The 15,335-nt window shown below is 41.7% G+C and overlaps 1 protein-coding gene across 2 annotated transcripts in view; it reads left to right on the top strand.

Moving 5' to 3' along the window:
• The first annotated feature begins 345 nt into the window (after positions 1-345).
• The window catches only part of NR1H4 (nuclear receptor subfamily 1 group H member 4), a 66,997-nt gene continuing 52,007 nt past the window's right edge, over positions 346-15,335 (top strand). For both annotated transcript variants that reach the window (XM_045826479.1, XM_045826478.1), the window contains exon 1: positions 346-580. The gene's annotated coding sequence lies outside the window, so the exon portion shown is untranslated. The remainder of the gene's footprint in view (positions 581-15,335) is intronic.

The raw sequence follows: 15,335 nt of genomic DNA, 5'->3' as shown, positions 1-15,335 counted from the left end.
CACAAGAATCTGTTATTACTCGACAGAGGATGCCAGGGAGAGGGGAAGGGTCGAGAAGGCTCAGAGTTTCTAAACTTCAGTCCCTGGGAGGCGGCGAAACAATGAAAAGAAATTGCAGAAAGAAAACGTGTCCAGAAAAAAAAAGTAATAACGTGTACAGAAATCTGGTACTCAGAACCCCAAAAAGCAGCCTGAGGAGAAGTGTTTTCAAATGCAAGCCTCAGGGCTCCTGGCTTTGTCCCATTCCCTGCTTGGGGGCACTGGGAGTGGTTCCTGGGAATCTCCAGCCTCTCCCTTTCTGTGTTTATATCATTTAGCAGGGACAGGATTGTTAATGACTAATCTGCGTCCCTGAGGCTCGGAGCCAACCCAGAGATGCGGCTGGGCCGGAAGGCCACCCGAGATCATCCACAGCTTTTGCTTGCACTCCCTCCTCCTCGCTCTGCCGTCTCCTGGATTCACCCCAGCGACGCAAACTTGGTGAACATTTGTAGAAAAATTGCTGGGATTTGGAGAGGAAAGACTGGACTTGGGATCTTCCCTGGCTTTGAAAGTTCATCTCTGACCTGAGACAATCGGAGTGAGTACCTCATTCCTCTGGAAGTGGGGTGTTTATCTGTCTCATGGCGACAGAGGGGAAGTGGTCATTTAAAGTTTCTCTTTAACATCAGGAAGTTGGGTGGACAAATAAATGCTAGGTTAGTAGAATTTGATATAAAATCCTGAAAATTAAAAAAAGGGGAAAACTCTTCAAAGCAAACAAAAAGGAGCACAAGTTAATGAGTCTAATCAGACCTTATTGAAAAACGAGTTGTTGACCTTATCGAACAATTATTTAGAAATGTTTTTTTAACATTGTGGTCACCCAGGAGAATCGCTGGGGCAGTGCATTCTGGAAATGCCTCTGTTCTGATTCCATAGGCGATTTGACTTGTGTGGTGTTCTACTTTTTGGTGATCTGTCAGATCCTGGTGTGGGTCTGGGAACATCGCAGCTGTCAGATGACTTGGGAACTAGGCGTAGCACAACGTGTAAGTTATGCTTAATTGACATGCAAGTTCTTCCTAGGAGAGCAGGTTTAAAAAGCTTTCTCTTTTGACTTCCACGGTAAACTCTTGTATTGCTTTTCATTTCTCATATTAGAGCAGATGGAAATACTTTAAAAAGAGGGAAATTATTAGGGAGAACTTTATTATTAAAAGTGTCCGATGTCTGAATCCACGGATAAGGCACCTCTGCCCCCTAGGGAGTTAGCAGTGATGGGGTGAGCCTGGATCATTTCTTTCGGATGAGGTTTTATTTAGAAGTGGGGATGGTGCGGGTTTGTACATGGCTCATTCTGGATGCTTGCTCTGAGAAACACACCTAGATTTAAAGAAATCTGCTGTTGCCTTAGAGCCACCTCGGGGGGGTCTACAAGAGGGATGCCCTGGCTGGGTGGCTCAGCTGGTGGGAACATCGTCCCATACACCAGAAGTCTGCAGGTTGAGTCAGTTCGTGATCAGGGCACATACCTACGTTGTGGGTTTGATCCTCGGTTGGGGCATGCACAGGAGGCACCCAATCAATGTTTCTTTCTCTCTCCCTCTCTCATTCTCTCTCGAATCAATAAACATATCCCCAGGTGAGGATTAAAAAAAAATTACAAGATGGACAGAGAAAGATGTTCAGGAGTCCATCACTGGGTTTCCAGCTGTCATAGACACCTTCGTCTTGGTCACCTCCCCCACCTCCAAATTCTGGACCTGTGCCATTTGCACCGTGGACTCTTCTGTTTTGCTGAGAATGTTGCAATACGGGCTGATGTAACTCTGAGTTAGCCAGGCAGGGCGGGCCAGGGATGACACTCTCTTGTCGTGAGACCCTTCCTCAGGACTTGCAGGTTCGTTTTCCACCACACACCTCTGCCCTCGCCCCCCAGGTGGAGATGGAAAGTAGTGTAATCATTGTTCTTCTTATTTCCAAATCTCCAAGATCTAGCCAGTTGTAATGGAACACCCACTAGCTGTGAGCCCCCGAGGACTTGGGGAAGGAAAAGAAGTGTGTGTGTGCAAGAGTGTGTGTGTGGCAGAGTGAACTCTAGTTGAGTGATTACTGACAGGTCACAGGCTTTCCTTAAACTGCCCATTTTCTTCTCACAATAACCCTGCCTGGAGGTTGTCCTTATATTCATTTTACAGATGAGAAAACTGAGGCCCAAAGAGTTCAAATAACCTGTCATGGTCACACATTTAGGACAAGCAGGATCTGAATATGAGGGCGAGTCTTTCTGGCTCAAAAGTCTTTTTGTTGCCACTCTGACATCGTTGAGGGCCAGCAGAACCTGAAATCCGGGATGATGGCGCAGCAGGTGGACCAGCCTGCACACATTTCAGCGTGACAGGAGTGAGTTGGGAAGCCTCAGTACAAATGCGAACATTCATAGGGCACTTTCTAATGACTATACCATGAGCAGGGGAAGTGGAAAGTTTTCAGCACTGTTTGCTTTAACCCTGAGGTCAGTGTAGAAGAGCTGATTGGAGACTTCAGTTATCAGCATCTTAATTAAAGAGCTGTGATCAGGGACGTCTGAGACAGGCTCCGAACCGCCGTGGTTCGCAAAGGCTGTGGGTTATCAATGCCACGAGAATACAGAAGGCTCCTGTGGTCATTAGGTGGGTAGAGAAAGGAAAGAATAAAGTGTCCGCTCTTTTCTTGATAGGGAGAGTTTTCCCTTCATTTTACTCACAGTCTCACTTTTCTTTTAAATGCTAGCAACATAGATCACAAGGGGGGAAAAGAACAAGGAACAATTTTCTTCTTCCCAGGTATTATTTATTGCCCCTATATTTTCTAGCCGCAGAGATGTAGCCACAAGGCAGCACTGTATGATTGTGCTTAGTCACCAAGCTGCATGGGGAGGCAAAAGTCACCTTATATAGAAATATCCCCCCTCCCTCCCTCCTCTCTTCTCCACCTCCCCTCTCTTCTCTCCGTGATCCCCCAGCCCCTTTGCCCGCCCTCCACGGGGAGGTATTTCCTCCCTCAGTTTGCACCTTTCCAATTTTGGCAGTAAAGGAATGTCTGCTATTCTTTCTCTCCTCTTTGTAAATTTGTGCTAATAGAATGCAGCATAATTGTGAAGTGAAATATTGCCCAGGAAAAAACCTTGCCCGGGAAAGAGATCACTGTCTCTGGTCGATATATTCTTAAGTCAAATAATTACAACAGAGTTCTGGTGACTAAAATTAGTATGTGTGAATAAAAAATAAATTGTTATTAATCCTCATTTTTTAAGATAAAAATTCAAATAGAACGTTGAGATTTTGGTTTCCATTTTAAGTAGATTTGGAAGGCCTTTTCCTTGTCCCAGTGACCCTGGGATAACTTGAACCCCTTATACTTTAATTAATGTCACTAGCTCAAAGGAAAGGAGAAATGGCATAGCTTTGCGGTTTCAAGTCCCGGCAGAATTGTCTAACATGGTCCTCTGGGAGACACTAGTCCATGGAGAAGATAGTCCTGCTGAGGGATGTTGCCGATCAGAGAAAAGCCCACTCTTCAGGGGCTCAGAGCTTCCTGGCCACGCAAAGAACTGTCTGCTTCTATTTCCTAGAGAGCTACTGAAGTCCTTAGTGTTGATGCCACTTCTGCACTAGCCTGTCACTTAAGGAGCAAAAGCTGGCTGCAAAAGCTGGCTGTGGTCTAGTGTTCAGAGAGCAGGACAAAGGAATGTCATTCCAAAGAGGTCGTGTATTCTGGAGTTCACACTCTGAATCTGAGGCCATGATTGCATTTCAAGGGGTGAGGAACTCTTTGACACTGTATTAAAAAAAATACATGTATCTTACAGAGGATTTGTAGGACAGTGAAACTATTCTGTATGACACTAATGGAAAACCCAAAGAATATACAACACCAAGAGTGAACCCTCATGTAAACTATTCAGGTAATATGATGTGTCAGTGTAGGTTCCTCAGGTGTAACAAGTGTACAGCTGTGGTGGAGTCGATAGTGGGAGGGGCTGTACATTTGTGGAGACGAGGGTATAAACAGTAACCCTCTCTTTCAGGGTATTTAAATATGCCTGCTTATGACATTCAACTTTATAACTGGCCAAATGGAGAATAGGGAATGATATCCTCAATGCACTCATCTCATTAAAAAGTCACAGCCTTATAACTAAGTCTAAAAATCTCTATCTTCCCCAAAGCTATCCCCTCGTTTTTCCTCTTTCAATGTGAACACATGTATAACCACCTCTGTCCTTTCAACTGTAGCCTAACATTTGCTACTGCAGACAGAGCACAGCGTGCTTTGCCATTTCACCATTGATGATCATTTTGGCGGTTTCCACCTTCGCAGCAGCAGAAGCCATGCTGCAATAAGCATCCTTGTGCGCACGTGCAGACGTTTCCAGGGCAGATACCTAAGAATTAGAATTGCATGTATTGTAATATACACTGCTAAAACCCTTGCAAAAGATTAAAAAATATGCTCCCACTGGCGGTGTATGCAAACATGTATCCTATACCCTTAGTCCACCTTTTAATCTTATCAAACTTGAAAAGGTATGATAATCTGAAAATGGTATCTAGTTATATTAATTTGTATTTTTCTAATTATTAATCAGTTCTACATGTTTGGTATGTTTATCGGCCACTTGAATTTCCCTTTTGGTAAATTTCCTTCTCATATCCTTTGCCAGTTTCTTCCCCGGGTTGTTTATCCTTTCTGTTTTTATTTATATGAGTCATTTATGTATTGTTCATACTATTTTTTTTTGCTGTTATTTATGTTGTAAACATTTCCTCCCAGTCTGTTTCATATATTTAGTTTTGTTTATGGTGTCTTGATTGCTGTTGTCTTGACTTTAATGTAGTTAACATTCTTCTTTTTCAATTTATTTCTTGTTTAGTAAGTCCTTCTCGGTCTGTAAGTTCAATGAAGATCATAAATGCATTTCCCTATATTTCTCTCAGTGACTTCATAATTTCAAAGTCTTTATTTCACCTGGGACTTATTTTTAAGATGACGCAAGATAGAAATCTTTATTCTGCCTGCCTGCCACCAGAGGAATAGCCAGTTTTCCCAACACTGTTCCTTGAAAAGCCCACCCTTCCTCCACTGGTTTGAGCTGAATTCACTAGCTACAGCGAAGAGAATGATTTGTGGTTGCTCAGAATGTACCATGCTATCTTCTAGTCCTGTGCCTTCCTTACCACATGACTCTTGCATGGTCTAATGCCTGCTCCTTCAAGACAAAATTCAAAAATTAGCCTTCCATCCTCAGGTAGACTTCCTCATCCTCCTGGTCACACCCTTGCTTAAAACCCCCCGATGACTTCCATTTAGAATAAAATCCACTCTTTACCATGGTCAACAGGCCACATGAGAGCAGTCTACTCTTAGATGTCCTTTCCTGCTCCCCTCCCCGCCACCCTCCCCACCCTTTGCTCACTCATTGCCAGCCTCACTGGGCTTTTGCTGTTCCTCCAGCACTCCAAGCCCTGGTCCTTAGCACTTGCTGACCACTCTGCCTGGACTTACTTTCCCTTGACATGGCCTGCTCCTTCTTATCCTGCACATCTCAGTTCAAAAATCTACTCTTCCTAGAGCTCTTCCCAGGTCACCGTCGCCCACCACATCCCTGTTCCCTGTCCTCTGTATTTTCTCATTATCATCACCGGACATCTTACGTGTTTCCTTACACATCATCCAGCTTTCCCACTTGAATGTATGCTCCATGAAGACAGGGATATCTTTTTCTGCCTCCTCCACCATGTCGAAGCCTGATACATAGCTGAAAATTAATGAATGTTCAATGAATGGCTGTCATTTCCGGACCCTTCTGAAGGGAGTTGCACTTACCTCTTTCACAGCAATCCCCACACCAGTTCTACTGGCTTTTCCTTGCCTGACTTGTCCTCTGAGCCTCCTGAAGGATCATGACTTTTCTTTTCCCTTAAGAACATTCTTCTTGCCTTTGGGTTGAATCCAGGGCTTTTCCCTGAGCATGAAACGTTGATGACTAGAAAAAGATCACTTTTTTCTTGCCCTTTAGGAATGGATTAGATAGATGTTCAACACAGTGTATACTTGCCCATCAACAGCTGGTTGCATCTAAGAAAAATGCCACCAAGGATGGTGTCTTTGGGTGTGAAGACTTTGTAGGTAATCAGCACTAAACCTGATTTTTAGTTTTAACTTCTGAGGGCTGAGAATCTTCTAAGTCAGAGTCAAAGCCATTTAACCGGAACGGGGTGTTTCCGAGGTCTCTATTTGCATGTGGTTTATGGTAAATCAGGGGAGCTCCTTACAGCGTGAACTTCCTGTGACACACAGTATCTAAACAAGTAAAAACTGATAACCAGAAAGTGGGAGTCCGAGCTACCAGCCACTAAGTGTCTTATCACATTAAAAACAAACAGCACATACCATTTCTGAAATTATTCCTGGGTCCTTAAAAAAGACTGAGGTTACAGATCATACAAATAAACACAAAGTAAAATAAACATTTTGTCCCTGTTTCCACCAATGCTTAAGGCTTAAACATTGTATCACCAGGCCTCTTCCTTTCCTTTCTTCTCTCTGTGTGCTGGGCTCAAGTTCCCGCCTTCAGCCTCTGCAGGCACCACGGTGGTATGCGCCCGGTCATCCCACTGTAGCGGCACATTTCCTGAGTTTCCCTCCTCCTTGTGCTGCTTACCCTTCCTGTCCCACTTTTTCATTCAAGTAATCTTCTTGAAGATACTGGGTTGGCCAAAAAGGCCGTATGGTTTTTTCCATAAAATAAAAGACACATTTTTTCATTTTCACCAATAATTTTATTGATTTGGATATTTTGAGTATGTTGTCCATCTGCCACATGGTAGAACACTGATTTTCTCAGTGTTGGGAAATTAACGTCTCAAGTCGATTGCTGGCAACTTCAACTGGTCTACCCAACCATGGAGCATCGTCCAGAGAGAAATCTCTGGCATAAAACTGCACAAACCACTTGTGACATGTTTGATCAATCCCAGTGCCTTTTCCATACACTGCACAAATCTTTTGTTTGTGTGTTTTCAGTTGTGTTTTTACTTTTCTTGAAATAATAAAGCATGATAAGCTAAAAATATTGCTTATCTTCTTCCATCTTCAGTATTACAATGGCTACACAAAAATTCATCAATTTTGCTAAGTTTTTAAAAAATACATGCTGATATGACAGCTGTCACAATACAATCTAACAAAATTGTTTCGAATGAAGTTAAAGTGCTGCTAGAGCCATCTTACAGAAAAAAACAAAGAAACTTTTTGTCCACCCAAATAGATTTCATCATGCCGTTCAAAATTTCCAGTAGTGCCTCATTGAACAGTTAGGGCCTCCGAACATCTTATGGGAAGAAGTTAATTTCTCTTCAAAGTCTTAAAAATGTATGCGTGTATGTTTGCGTGTGCGTAAGAGTGTGTAAGAAAGAATTGCTATATAAACTTGCAAATCTTTACTGATGAGGAGGCTTTTCACATATATAATTTCATTCAATCTTTTTTTTCATTATGAAATATTTCCAACGTGCAAAAAATGAAGTAATGTAATCAACTCCCTTGTAAGTACCATCCCCCTCCCCCCAGGTTCAGAAGGGAGGCACTATAAGTGCTGTGGAAATTCCCTCTGTACTTGCCCAGTTGCTCTGCACCGCTGTTCTGGATGCAGGTGTGACACTGCCTTGCTTGTCTCTCTGGGTTACAGCAGACAGCACAAGCTTTTTCTGTAAAGGCCATATAATGAATATTTTAGGCTTTTCAGGCCATGTGGCCTGTGTAGCAACTACTTAACTCTGCCACTGTTGCGTGAAAACAGCCATAGATAATGTGTAAACAAAAGGGCGAATTTGGTCCTTGGCAGGCTGAATTTGGCCCATGAGTCATAGCTTGCTGATGCCTGCATTACAGCGTCAATGTTAGTATGTAGCACTGTTTTGCATATCTTTAAACATATACATTTTTATACAACTGTATTTATTATGCTGCAACCTGATTCTTTTGCTCAATATGATGTTTTTCAGTTTATCAATATGAGTACATATAGTCCTAGTTTCTTCACTTTAAGTGCTGCATAGTATTTGATCGTGAATATACTATTTCTTTATTGTGTTCATTCTTCTGTTGATGGACACGTATGCTGTTTCCAATTGTTTATAATTGGAAACAATTCAGTGAACATTTTTGCACGTTACCCTATATATGTGTGTGAAAACATTAATGATTCAACTTTTAATCTTTATAGCAGCCATATTATTTAAAATTTTAAGCCCTTAATAAGCTGAGGCTCAATAAACCCTTAGCAAGCTGAATGCCTCCGTGTACTGTGCGGGGGTGGGGTAGGGGGGGCGGATGTTGAGTGAAGAGTTCCAGGTCACACATGAAGCTATAAAAGGTTAAGACTGGGTTTCCATCCTAATCTCCTCATGCCTCATGGTGGCATTTCTGCTAGACCACAGCTATTAATGATATGTGTGCAGAATACTACTAGCTGTGAGAGGGGGATGCAAAAGAAATATGATCTATGATTTCCGCCTTCTAGGAGTTTACATCTGGGGATAAAGTGGAGAAGACAAGACCAATGCAGTCAAATTAGTAATTACCACACGGTGGGGGAGGGAGGAAGGTGAATGGCAGGAGAAGCATCCAGGAAGAAGTTGAGACATACATGGAAAAAAATCTACAAAGCTATGAGATCTGAGTACCTGTGAGTAACTTGAGATATACCTTGCCCCTAAAAGGCAAAAAAAATGAATGTTACAAAGATGTAGATCTTCCTACCTAAATATGTGTTTGGTACCATCTCAGATTCCCAATGAAACTTACTTTAAAAATATGTGGTACAAGATGTGATAGTTTATCATGGAGAACAAAAAGGGGAGAATATCTTAAGAAATGTTGACAAAGAATAGACAATAACAAGAAAGGGTGATATTGGTACAAGATGTAACTGCATGATCCATGAAAAACTAAATTCAGTTTTGATCAAAGAAGCTTCATAAATCAATGTGAAAGGAAAAAAGTATTTAACAAGCAATTCTAAGAAAAAAATTACCTTGTACCATAAACTAAAAATAAAAAGCAATAAAGGAAAGCTTTACATAGGGTTAACATATTTAACTATGTACAATATAAAACTTTTCAGATAAATATAAGTAAAAGGCAAATGAAAATATTCATAGCAAATATACCAGAATGCTAATGCATTCAAGATACAAAGAACTCTTGTGAGTCAATAAAAAAGGTGAACACTTCCATAGATAAATGGTAAAGGATATAAACAGAAAGGAGAAACTACTACATATAGATAATAAAGATGTAATGTTTTCAATTTTTTTTCAATTTTACTAATAATCAAAGAAATGCAGTTTTGTATAGTGAGATAGGATTTGTCACCTAGTAAAGAGAAAAGACTGTTGAAAATGAGAGTAGTCATGCCAGTGAGGGTGTGGTGAGAAGGGGACTTACTCACTGCCGGTGGGAGTGTAAACTCGAAAAAAAGTTATAGAATGCAACTTGGCATTTAAAAGCACTTTCCTGTATTGTCTGAATTTTCTGCAATGGCCCTTTTATTTTAAAAATACTTTCATTTAAAACAAATTTTAACAACTTTTCTGGAAAGCAGTGTAAATTCAGCCGTTTTTCATTATCTGCTCTGATTCTGAACTTTAATCCTTTGTGTATTAACAAATAATTCGATCCATCTTAAGAGAAATGGTGGCTTCCCATTATCTGGGCTTTTCTTAGTAACATCGGAGAATTCTTAATCTCTCCCCATCTGCAGTTTCTCAAGTTTCATTATTTAAACAGAAGTTTTAACTCTATTCCTAAGGAGGCGTTTTCCAGTAATGCATGTGCCCCGGCAGTGTTTGCTGTGGCTGTTATGTGACAGCGGCATCTTCCTTTCTTATCTGCAGGCTCTCTTCCACAGCAGACCATATTTTCTAGTTGTGCTCTTTGGCATGAGGAGACATGTGCCACCCTATTTGCGAAAAAAGTCTCATAGGTGCTAATAATAAGTGGTAATAAACTCAATCCAGAAAAATTTTATTTAAACACTTAAAATCATAAAGTCACTAGAAAATTTTTAAAAATTTTATTTATTTCATTTTTAGGCAGAGGTGAAGGGAGGGAGAAAGGAAAACATCAATGTGTGGTTGCCTCTCACATGCCCCCTACTGGGGACCTGGCCTGCAACCCAGGCACGTGCCCTGACTGGGAATCGAACTGGCAATGCTTTGGTTCACAGGCTGACACTCAGTCCACTGAGCCATATGAGCCAGAGTGAAATTATTTTAAAATCCAAATTTATATACGTATTTTAGTTGCAAAAAAGCATGACAGGATGATCAATAGTAGATATTCAGTTATAAAAATGTGCTGCACTAGGATAAAATGCTGTAGAGAAGTGGAATAAAATGTGAACTCAAGGAAGGGCAGGGACAATTAAAAAATCTCCAAATGTTAAAGAACACCTTCTTGTATTCCTTAGAAGGATGAAGGAGGATATTAAGTTGCTATGGTATTTAAATTGAAGAGTAATTTAACAACATGTAAAATTGCAATTTTTACAATTTTTCAGAAATTTTTTTGCATCTGTTTTATTTTTTAGATGTCAATCCAAAAACGTGTTGAGGAAACATATTGTTTTGCCAACTTCTTGTTATGGAGGCAAATGAGAATTCCCATCGCTTATTCTCAGCCTATAAAATGATTCTTTATATGCAAGAGAGTGTTTGAAGGGGGAAAAAAAGACTCCAGCTCCAAGGTCTGGGGTCTCCTGGAGTTACTCATCCTACTGCAGTTTTTACCCCAACAAGGGGGTAAAGAGTATGAGAGAAAAAGACCCGAAAGTAACCCTGATTAAAGAAACAGTGTATGTGGAAACACTTGCCATATACTTGGGACCCACTAGGTACACATTAAATGAAAAGCCAATTTTGGCTAACGCTGCCAATCCTAAGAAAGAACTGTTAAGAGGCAAAGAAGACCCCACCATTATGAGATGTGTATAATTAAGTGGGTTTACACCTCCAAGGTATTCGTTACATTTATTCATAGTTTACTTATGATGTTACTAGATTTTAAAAAAAATTCTTCTGTTTGTTTATGGCAGATAGTAACAAATTTTTCCTGCAAAGGGCTAGATAGTAAATGTTTTTGGCTCCGAGGGCCATAGAGGTACGTTGCAACTGTTCAACTCTACCATTGTAGAGGGAAAGAAGTCTAGATAACCCATGAACCAACAGATGTGGCTGTGTGCCAATACAGCTTTATTCATGAACACTTAAATGTGAATCTCGTGTAATTGTATGTGTCACGAAATATTCTTCTTTTAATTTTTCCAACTGTTTGAGAATGTAAAACCATTCTTAGCTCACACGCTGTACAAAACAAGGCAGTTGACCAGCTCGGCCTGTGGGCAATAGTTTGCCAAACCCCAATTTAAGGTACGGTGTTTCGGGGCCCTGTGTGCTACGAGTGGGCACAGCGTGCAGAAGGACACACAAGAAGCTGACCCTTGTAGCAGGTGTTGGTAAGGGAAATGGGCGATGGAGCTGGAAGAAGGACCTATTTTTAGGTGTGCTATTTGAATTGCTTACTCTGTGCTTCTGTCGCCATTTAAAAGTTCACATTTCCTTTTCTTTAAGCCCCTTTGGGAATCAGAACCCCAGCCAACCTGACCTGAGCAGACTGCTGCCTGCCTAGATTCTGGGGGGCTCTGCTGTTAGTTCCTTGGGGGCACACACATAGTGGGTCTCCCACCCTCCCTCCAGGGGTCATAACTCACATGTTACAGAATTAGGGGATGGGACTTTTGTTTGGGTAAGGGTGATAAATTCTGTCCTTTGTGCCAACGGGAGAATGAAATTCTTAGCTTCCCGAATGAAATTCAGAAAGAACGTGAATGTCAGGGGATTTGGAGGAACTAAGGAAAAAAACAGTACAAATCATTTAATTGAGGTAACATTTCTCGAGGGTCTGTTGTGTGCTAGGCACTGGCATTGAAGATGCCAAGCTGATATGAGTGTATAGAGGGAAATACATTGTAAGAATCCAAAATGAAGGTGATTGTACCTGGAAAATACTAGAAAGCTCTTATGTGCCGTGTTAAGGATGGGGAGCTTGATGAACATGACTAAGAGTCAAAAAAGACAAATATGGGAGAAAGTTAGCATAGAGGAAAATCTAAGAGTCAGAGACCTGAAATCTCCTGTTTTTTTAAAGGCCAGAGCAACTGGGTCTTCAGGGAAAGCTGGAATTTCCTCTCACAAAAATAAGAGAAACTCAATATGGAACAATAGCTGTATAAATTTTGAGACTTTTCAATCCACTTATAAAATATGCAGACACATATATAATTATACATAGTTCAGGTGTATAAATATATACACATTGAGCTGGTCAAGGTGGAGGTGCAGATAAACACACTTCGCCTCCATGCACAACTATAGCAAAAAATACAAATAGACTACAAAACAAACATCACCTAGAATTGTCAGAAAATTGAGCTGCGTGGAAGTCTGACAACCAAGGGTTTAAAGAAGCCGCATTCATCCAGATGGGGAGGAGGGGTGGAGATGCAGAGAGGCGCGGAGAGGCATCAGAGATGCGTGGAAAGTGAAGAGGTGGAGAGGCGCAAAGCGGCGTGGAGACAACGAGTGGTGCAGAGAAACGCAGAGAGAGGATGGGCAGTCCCACATCCGCCTGTGGTGGATAAAAAATGGGAGGACGTCTTGGGAGTGAGGGATCCCAGCCCCAGCCCTGACCACCCACTCCAGGGTTCCAGTGTCAGGAAGATAAGTCTCCATAACTTCTGGCTATAAAAACCAATGGGGGCTGAGGTAGAGTAAGAAACTGTGAGATTCTCAAGAGACTTATTTTAAATGGTCCACCATGGACTTAGGACTCATGCAGACTTACTCCCTCTAGTGTTCAGCACCAGGGCAGCAGCTGGGGGGGCACCAGTGGCATATGGGGAGAGGATGAAGTGTGAGTGTCAGGAGACAGGAAAACGCCAGAGGCCAGGTGGCAGCATTGTCCCCTCTGCAAGTGCTCCCCAACACAGAGCAACGGAGCTGTGATACGTGTTACCCCGCCCTGGCAATTACCTAAGGCTCCACCCCATACAACTTAATAGGTGCCCTTTCTACAGTAGGCCACACTACTACTACAGGAAGTCAAAACAGCTCTACCTAACACGGAAATACAGGGGTCTGCCAAAATGAGGAGATAAATATGGCCCAAATGAAAAAATAGAACAAAGCTCCAGAAAAAGAACTAAATGAAATGGAGATAAGCAATCTGTCAGATGCACAGTTCAAAACAATGGTTATCAGAATGCTCCAGGAACTCACTGGGTACTTCAATGGCATAAAAAAGACCCAGCAGAAATGAAGGTTACACTAAGTGAAATAAGAAAAATCTACAGGGAACCAATAGTGGAGGGGATGAAGCTGAGAATCTAATCAACAATTTGGAACACAAGGAAGGAAAAAACATTCAATCAGTAAATACAGCAGGAAGAAAAAAGTATTTAAAAAAAAAAACAATCATAAGCTTAGGAACCTCTGGGACATTTTTTAAATGTACCAATATCCAAATCATAGTGGTACCAGAAGGAGGAGAGGAAGAACAAGAGATTGAAAACTTACTTGAAAAAAAAATGAAAGAAAGCTTCCCTAATTTGGTGAAGGAAACAGACACACAAGTCCAGGAAGCACAGAGAGTCCCAAACAAGTTGGATCCAAAGAGGACCACACCAAGACACATCATAATTAAAATGCTAAAGGTTACAGATAAAGAAGAAATCTTAAAAGCAGCAAGTTCCTACAAAGGAGTTCCTGTAAGACTAGCAGCTGATTCCTCAAAAGGAACTTTGCAGGCTAGAAAGGACTGGCAAGAAATATTCAAAGTGATGAAAAGCAAGGACCTACAATCAAGATTGCTCTATCCAGAGCTATCATTTAGAATGGAAGGGCAGATGAAGCGCTTCCCAGACACGGTAAAACTAAAGGAGTTCATTATCATCAAGGCATTATTATATGCAATGCTAAAGGGACTTATATCAGAAAAGGATCAAAACTGTGAACATTGAAATGGCTATAAATTCACAGCTATCAATAATGGAATCCAAGTAACAAACTAAGCAAACAACCAGAACAGGAACCGAATCATAGATATGGAGATGATTTGGAGGGTTGTCTGTTGGGGGGGGAAGGGAGAAAATGGGGGGGACAGGTGCAGGGATTAAAGAAGCACAAATTGGTAGGTACAAAATACACAGGGGGATGTTAACAACAGTAGAGGTAATGAAGTAGCCAAAGAACTTACATGCACGACCCATGGACATGTACTAAGGGGAAGAATGCTGGAGGAAAGCGGGGTACCAAGTGGATGGGCACAAAAGGGCAAAATGGGACAACTGTAACAGTATAACCAATAAAATATATTTAAAATTAAAAAATATATACACATTAAATAGATACATAACAATTCACTACACATATTAAAACTTGAACTTCCCAGGTCCTCAAGCAGCTTGTGAGGATGAAGGAGGGCCCATTAATAACAACTTTTATTGGCTTATTCTTTAGGACTTGCAGCTCCCTACCAGAGTCCTCCTCCCTGCCAGTATTTCCGGAGTGCTCTGGGGTCTCCTCATGTTTGTTCATAATCCAGGCTGCTCCGGCCACTTATTCTGCTGTTTTCTGTGTGCGTTGCAGAGAGCAGGACCCAACCAGTGGTCACAGCTCCTCTGCTGGACGGTCTCACGGGTTATGGTGATACCTCAGCAGCCACAATCTGTGAAATCTGGGGCTATTTCACAATTGCCCCAGAATGGCCCTGAGTCCTGTTGGGGTCAAAGTTCCACTGTGACATGTGGCGGAGTTGTTGGAGGGTGAGGCTGGAGTTGAGATGAGTTCTCTCTCCTACTTATTGTGTTCTGTTAGAAAGGTCTTTCTTAGACTTCGATGTGTCCAAGCTTCATTTTTATTTTTAACTTCCTCCCTTTCCACACCAGTGTGGCAAGAAGGCCTCTTGAATCCAGTACAGGTTGGTCAAACACTGTGCCACATTGAGAATTACACATTCCTCTGATGAGTGTGGCTTGGCTTCGGGGTGAAGGTCATGCTTCCTGGCTCCCTCTGACTTTAGAATGAGTTTCCTTCCAAAAAGTCCTTTGGCTTGCTGGACAGTAGACTTTGGTAGGACCATGCCAAGCCATTGGTTCATCACATGGACGTGAGTATGTCTGCATTCCCACAGTGAACACAGTTTGTACCCTCTCATAGGAGATTCTCCCCTTTTATAACTTCTTCAGCCCC

The sequence above is a fragment of the Phyllostomus hastatus genome, unplaced genomic scaffold, assembly GCF_019186645.2.
Source record: "Phyllostomus hastatus isolate PE091 unplaced genomic scaffold, TTU_PhHast_1.1 phas_scaffold_755, whole genome shotgun sequence".
NCBI lineage: Eukaryota > Metazoa > Chordata > Mammalia > Chiroptera > Phyllostomidae > Phyllostomus > Phyllostomus hastatus.
Note: the sequence above shows the minus strand (reverse complement) of the source record. Positions and strands in the feature narration are given on the sequence as shown.